The sequence below is a fragment of the Pteropus alecto genome, unplaced genomic scaffold, assembly GCF_000325575.1.
Source record: "Pteropus alecto unplaced genomic scaffold, ASM32557v1 scaffold24, whole genome shotgun sequence".
In the NCBI taxonomy this organism is placed as follows: domain Eukaryota; kingdom Metazoa; phylum Chordata; class Mammalia; order Chiroptera; family Pteropodidae; genus Pteropus; species Pteropus alecto.
Genome location: NW_006439192.1, coordinates 7,953,359 through 7,960,607, shown reverse-complemented (window position 1 = coordinate 7,960,607; position 7,249 = coordinate 7,953,359). Strand labels below are relative to the sequence as shown.

Here is a 7,249-nt window from a genome sequence, read left to right as displayed (position 1 = left end):
ATATGCAGGATGCATTAGGCTCTTTTCTCCTTATGATGCCTCAGTCAATATCAGGTAGCACTCACAAAGGGTAATGAAGTCTGCTTTCAACACAGCAATGTTCCTACAATTATGCGCTGATTGACCTTCACTTTGTGCTGTGCCTGCAAAGAGAGGGAACTCTGATATATTGTACAGAGCAGAGCATGTGCAAGTCAGATGCCTCTAATAAGCAATGAGCTTTATCCCTGCAGCATGGGATAGGAGTTTCACTCTAGACTTGCTCTAATTCAAGAGCTACAGTGGACCAAATCAGAAGTTTAAGGAGGGATTTTGGGAAATAGTTTTTTTTTTTTTTTAAAAAAAAAAAAGGTCACTCCAGGATTTGGATCTTCACCTTATGAATATTATAACAAGTGAAGTCACTTTATTGACTTATCCCACAAATCTAACTTAAGTATATATTTCCTGAAGGAAATATTCATTCTACATAAGATGCAACTACAGAGATAAGTTCTCTTCCCTCTTTAATGCTTCTTACTGTCTTTTTTCAGGTTTCTCTGCTGCAGTTAGGATAGATAATTGCTGTAACTAGTAGACTCATGAATATGTAATGATTCAAGTACAATTGACATGTATTTCTTGCCAGGGCAATAGACACATATAACAGCCAGGGAAATTTCAAGCCATCAGTGTTAGTGGCAATGGGAGGAATGCTCCACCCTACACAGTTATTCAGAGACCCAGGTTGATGGAGGCTTTGTCAACAACATATGTTAGTCTCCTTGGAAGTCTCCATCCCAATCAGCCAGAAAGAAAAAGAGCATGGAAAAGCACATGTGAAAGGTTGTATGGACTATGGCCATATCACTTCTGCTTATACAAGTGTGGCTAGAAAGCAGGGACACCTAGCTGCCAAAGAGGCTGGGGGAAGTCACATAATTAAATGCTTAGGAGGAAAGAATATGGATATGGTGAACAACTCTTCTCCTCCCTATTCTTTTAGTAGTGGAGTTCCCAGCTTCATAGAGTTTGTCTTAGTGTTATAAGACTTATAGCGTGCAAGGATTGCTGTCTAAGGGATGCTCTCAAGTATGTAAAAATTACTCTCTAAATTCAAGACTGAGATTTCCAAATCCCTATTGTACAATTTATTGTATCTGATTATAAAATAAGTCCCTCGTCTACGGCCATGCAACCCTGAACAAGCCTGATCCCGTCTGATCTCGGAAGCTAAGCAAGATTAGGCCTGGTTAGTACTTGGATGGGAGACCACCTAGAAAGACCAGGTGCTGCAGCTGTAAAAAATTGAAAAAAAAAAAATAGATTGTAAACTGACAAGGTTCTTGCAATCTGTTAGGTCAACCAAGGGTTGCTTTGCCTAAAGAAAATAAATATAAAGTAAGCCCCTCAAATTTGACACACATGAAGTTAAATTTGTCATCTAAACCCTTCTGTAAAGTGGAGACACTAATAGTATCTATCCATAACGTTGTGGTAAGGATTAAATAACTTAATACGTGTAAACCACTCAGAAAAATGCTGTCACATAGTGGATGCTCAATAACTATTGGTTATTATTTATTATTATTATTATTTTTACTCCCACTCTCTTCTCCCACAAATCTGTTTTCTTTCCCATGGTTCATAGCATGATTGCCTACTTAATAGATCAAACTGGAAGTCATAGTTGACTCCTTACTCAGCTCTTCTCATCATCCAGTCAGTTTCAAATAACTCTCGGAGCTGTGCCTGATCTTCATTCTTATAGTCATGTTCTGTCTCAGACACTCACTCCTTCTCAACTGAACCATTGCAAAATCCCGCTAAGGCTCCCTCCTTTCTCTGGTCTCCTCCCTCTCTAACTCTTCCTCCATCATATCGCCACAGTAATATCTTCAAAATCTTCTAAAACATGTTCTCAAACACTTCAATGGCTTTTTATCATCAGCAAAGATAAAGTCTACAATTCTTAAAGCTGAAAATGCGGGTCAAGCCAATTGAGGAAGGTCTTGACTTCTATCCCAGTTCCCACATTCCCCTCCCTTTCTCTGTTCCAGCCATAGCTGGCTACTCCTCTTCCCTCTCCATGTCTCGTTGATTCTGGTCCTTGTATCTAGAAAGACCACTCTTTTTTTCCTTCTCTCACATTCCTCATCTCCAACTCAAATATCATCTGATCAGAATAGCAGTCCATCTCCAATCAGAATTTATCTGGCCTGTCTCTATTTGCCCCTAGCATTTATTCATGCTTCTATCACGTATCAATTAGGATATTTCCTAAAGTAAATGGAGCCTCTCTCCTCTATTCAACTCTGAGTCCTTGAATGTTCCTAAGCAGAGATAGTCTCACCACCATGATACTTTAATTTTTAAAGTTTATCAGCTTACTGGAGTATAAATAAAAATTTTTATTTTTTCTCCAGGAACTACCTTCAACTGGGCTATGTTGATTCCCTCTTTCCCACTGGTAGGTAGCTCCCTTACCAACATGGAGCAGATTCAATAAATTTCCAGTACCCATTAGATATCAGAAAGTCTCTCGGGAAGTGAATCTAAAACACTAGCTCTTTTTTCTTCTTTTTGTATACTTATGTTCCTTGAGGGTTGAGGAGAGTAGAGAAGGACAGTGGAAGAAGAGTCTCCTTGCATTGTAAGTGTTTCTCCCTGGACTCAGATTCGGTGCAGTGTTATCCACTGCTGTGGCTTCTGAATAAGAGGTTGGCTTTAACCCAGCACTCTCTGTAATTGAGGACCTCTCCCGAAGGGTGCTACCATCTCTACACACCACATCTGTATCTCTAGGTGCAGCAGTGTGTTGTTTGCTGCAATGGCCCACTAGGAAAGCCCACAGCTGGTGCTTCTCAATTAAACCTGGTAGTCTTCACATAGAGAAGCCAGGACTGCCGCAGTCCTATACTGCACCCTCTAAGGCCTAATAAGAACTGGAATAAGATGCAGTGTGTCCCGTCTTTTCCTCCACTTTTACTACAGTCCATCCTAGCTTGTTAACATGGCCTATGCCAGAGGGCCTTTTATCCTCAGAAATCTCTAGACTGGAGCTCTCTTGATTCTAGTATATCCCCAAACCTTGAGGCACATGTGAGGTTGCGAGACTGAAAAGGAAATGGTAGGCTCTGTCCTAGGATTTTAGCACACTCCTCCAAGAACACTCCTCCAATAACCCTTAAAACATTCACTGTATGCACGAGCATCAGAGTGTTCCTGGGAGGTTGACAGCTCAGCACACATCCAGTTATGGAATGAGATGCCAATCTCTACATCTTAGAGTCACTTCCAGTCTAACAAGAAATTCTCTTAGCTGAACCCTGAATTAGCAATAGTCTCTTACCTAGAACACTGTGCTGCTCACTCAGGCAAAAGTTCCCCACCTTCCCATCCCCGTCTTCCAATAGGAGGCAGTAGAGGTAGGGCCAGCATGGCTCTGGCCCCTCCCAATAAGCCCTAGGGAAGAAGTGCTGGCTTCATTTGTTCAAGAGTTTCTTCTGCTGTACTCAGGGCCTTTCTCCAGCTTTGGACCTTGGCTACAATTCTGGGGCAGAGAAAAACCCATTTTGACACATTGTTAAGTGCCTAATGTATATGAACACTTCTGTTGGTCTTATCATTCTTTCCATATTTTTCTAAATGTGTATCTCCCTGCAGGCACTGGAAATTCTTTAAAAGACTTTATCTTCATCTTCGTTCACCGTTTCTCAGTATGGCACTGAGCACTTTGTGGGTATGCAATAAATATCTGATACATCATTTCTTAATCCCCATAAAAGCAATAGTCCCAGGACCATGATATGCCAACCTCATTTTTCAAAAGAGAAAATTCAGGTCCAGAAAGATGAGGTCACTTATTCAAGGGCACACAGCAAGTTGAGATTCCATTTCACATACAAATTCATACACTTAATAGTGCAGCAGAAGCAGGAGTAAGCCAAGCATATTTGATGACTGGCCTTTGGAGAAAAGAAAATGGGTAATGGAAAACACTGCACAAATTCCAAAAGTTAATTTTTGCAGATGAAGCACATTTTTCTTTCCCTGGTCTGGTACAGTTTGCCAGTGTGTGCCGTGACTAATTCCTGTTGGCCCAGCCTAGACTTCCTGTTTTCAGGGTAGCATGACAGATTTGTTGGTATAATTTCGCTTTAATTCATTTCAGGCCGATCCTGGAAACCAGAGGCTCTGTCATGTCTTCATTGCAACATTAACTCCATTTTTCTTTCTTCACTCCTTCTATTAATAAGCAGAGGCCACTCAATAGGGCAATCTTAACTGCTCGCTCAAGGTGACAGCAAGAAGTATAAATAACTCTTCTCATTTAGCCTTTTATTCTTTTCCAGGAAAAGTAGCGGTTTTGTTCTCTTATCTCTCAAGTGGATCCAAGGCTGATAAACTCATTCAAGACAGCTTAAATGTTTCTGGGTGAAGCAGAGTTTCCAGGGCTGGCTGCTGGAGAAGGCACAACACCCACAGTGCCATCTGACAGCTGACGAACCCAGCAATTCAAAGTTCATACGAGGTTTCCTCCGAGCCCTGGCTGTGTCCACGTTTAACTCATCTATGAAAACATAGAGTAGGTTGGAACCTGAGATATTATCCAGGGAGATTTTCCTTCCGCTTTGTCTGCAAGTACAAAAAGCAGCTCACTTATTCAGAAATCTCAGAATAGGACTGGAAAGGAAAAGAGATGACAGTAGAAGTCTGCATTTGTGGCCAGAGTCTTCCACATGTGGGTGGTTCCGTAGGGAAACTCTGGACAGCAGGATGGAGAGTGGTCTCTGGGCACTGCTTTTCTTTAGGGGGGCATTTCATGCGTCAATATCCCCTCAGCAGAGGTACCTGTCTGTCTTGTTCCCTTCTCTACATTGTGTAAGATCTAATATGAAAATCTACCCCCAGTCCAAAGCCCTCCTTGGCAGAGAAATAGAAGCCACAGAGTTTTGTCCCTGATGAGTTGTTTGCTTAACCATGAACCAATTATCATGGTCACGGTGACCTAGAGCACCAGTCGGTCGCTCTGTGTTGTGTACCAATACCCAAATCACAAAGGGAAAGAAGCAACCAGTCAATTGCAGAGGGAAACCCACAGACACATGGGAAACAAAAGAGAAGATATTCTCCTGAGGAAGAGATGCCGGGCAGGCATCTATACATCAACAGAGAGCTCAACGCTCTTTTTTTATTTATAGTCTTACATTCACTCATTAACATATTACCTAAGATAATTTTGATACTTCATCTAACATTTTGGTACTTTATGGAATGCCTAGAAAATCTATTGGATATAATATTAAATATATTATATTTTTCTAAAGAGTGCTAGGTTGTGTATACAACGCCCAGGAATTGCACACACCGGTTACTTTCTATGCTTTCCCAGCAATGTACCATATGTTAAATTTTTGTGTCAAGCATCTTGTCTTTCTCAATCAACTTCTTTCCTTTCTCATCTCTAGGAATCACATAAAAATTTTTTTAAATAAATAAGTATTTCAGAATGAAAAAAGATGGGGGAAATATATCACTATTAGTCAGTCATACTTATCCATGGGAAACTTTGAAATAGGACATTTAGAAGGTCTAAAAATAAATTATTATATTCAAGTATGTTTTCACAAAGCAAAGCAACAGCAAAATTTTCTTAGACAAAATCTAATTCTCATAAAGTCTATTAAAAGAAAGGTGGTTATCCTTATGTAAGAGCTGGAAGCTGGGAATTTCCTTTTCCTTATTACTTCTTATTCTCACTCTGCTACTGGACCAATAATTATTACTTCTATGACACAAATTATTGATACTGCGAAGGGAACACTAGGCTGATTATCCTGTTCCTCACAGATATGACTTGATGTCCCCAATGTTACAAGCAATGCCGCAGAGAAGCAAAAGCCAAAATCCCTCATTTTCATTTCACTCTTAAGTAAATGTGGGCAGCCAAGAATTATGAGTGTCCATAATGAGGTGTTCTTATTAGATTTGATATGTTTCTAGTCTGCCATCGGTATAACACTAGCCTCTTGGTATTTTTTATAAATGGGTCTTTCCTGTTCAAAACATTTTAATTGCTTTCTGTCCAAAGGTTCACTTAAGCAAAAGCATAACCTAAGGGAGAATAAAAGAATAACAATCCTTTTTACCTTCTAAATCACCTCACCAGCAAATACTTAACACTTAAAGGAAGATATGAGAAGAACATGCTGGGGTTTAGCGATTAGAAGGAGCTCTAATCCTTAGATAGAAGGGCATTGCTTTAAGGAAGGCAAGGATAGAAAAAGGGAAAAGAAACTACAATTTCTTAAATAGTTGCTTCATTCCAAGTACTCTCCTAGATATGGCGTTGACGAAGACAAATATAAAAAGATTCTCATCCTTCAAAGAAATCACTAGTAGGGAAAACAAACATACACATTAACTAGAAAAATGTCTCATGAATAGAAGGTGTCTATTAAGTGCTTTTTGGCCTGATGACTTACTATAATAAAATTAAAATTCTTACACCACACCATACCTGGGTCAAATTCTAGCTCTAACACTAACAAGCTGTGTGTTGTTGCACAGGTTACTTAAGATCTCTGTGTCACTGTGAAATGCTTTGCTTATAGTATTTGCGCAGTGGCAAATAAATGCAGTAGTAGTTAAAATTAATATTATTGTTGTCGTTGCCTGCCTTTCCCTTCATCTCCCACCATGCTCCTTCTTCCTCCCTTCCTTAAAACATATGCTACAGTCAGACCAAACCAGAGGCTGCTTCCCAGACACATCATGACACTTCAAATCTCCAAGTCCGTGATTTCCGTTCTATGTTGTCCATCTATAGTGGACTTCCTAAACCAGTTGTGAACCCTTTGGAGAAGATACTGTGGTTTTTCATATTTACAATTCAAGCCTGGAATAAGGTAGACACTTAACAAATACCTGTTCAATTGAATTAACTGTGTTAAACTAAATAATGTGAATAAAATCATACACATCAAAGTAGAGAAAGAGTGAGGAATTCTTCACAGGGAATGGATCGTGGAAGTTTTCCCATAGGAGCAGACAGCTTAACTAGCAAGTTTTGAAATATAAATTCCTCAGGGGATAGAGGTTTGGTGTGTTTAAGTGTGGTAGCTGGCTTAAGAAAACATAAGACATTGCATAGCGTGGGTGCTCTTTAAGCAGGCAGCTGAATAAAAAAAAGAGTAAAGACATACATTTGTTCTCTAAGCAACAACTGTTTTGATGCTAAGAAAAAGCACAACTTGGTGTCTGGCTT

The 7,249-nt window shown here is 39.8% G+C and overlaps 1 pseudogene; it reads left to right on the top strand.

Annotated features, from left to right (window-relative positions):
• The first annotated feature begins 1,161 nt into the window (after positions 1 to 1,161).
• Positions 1,162 to 1,280, top strand: LOC112483407 (annotated as a pseudogene).
• The last annotated feature ends 5,969 nt before the right edge of the window (positions 1,281 to 7,249 follow it).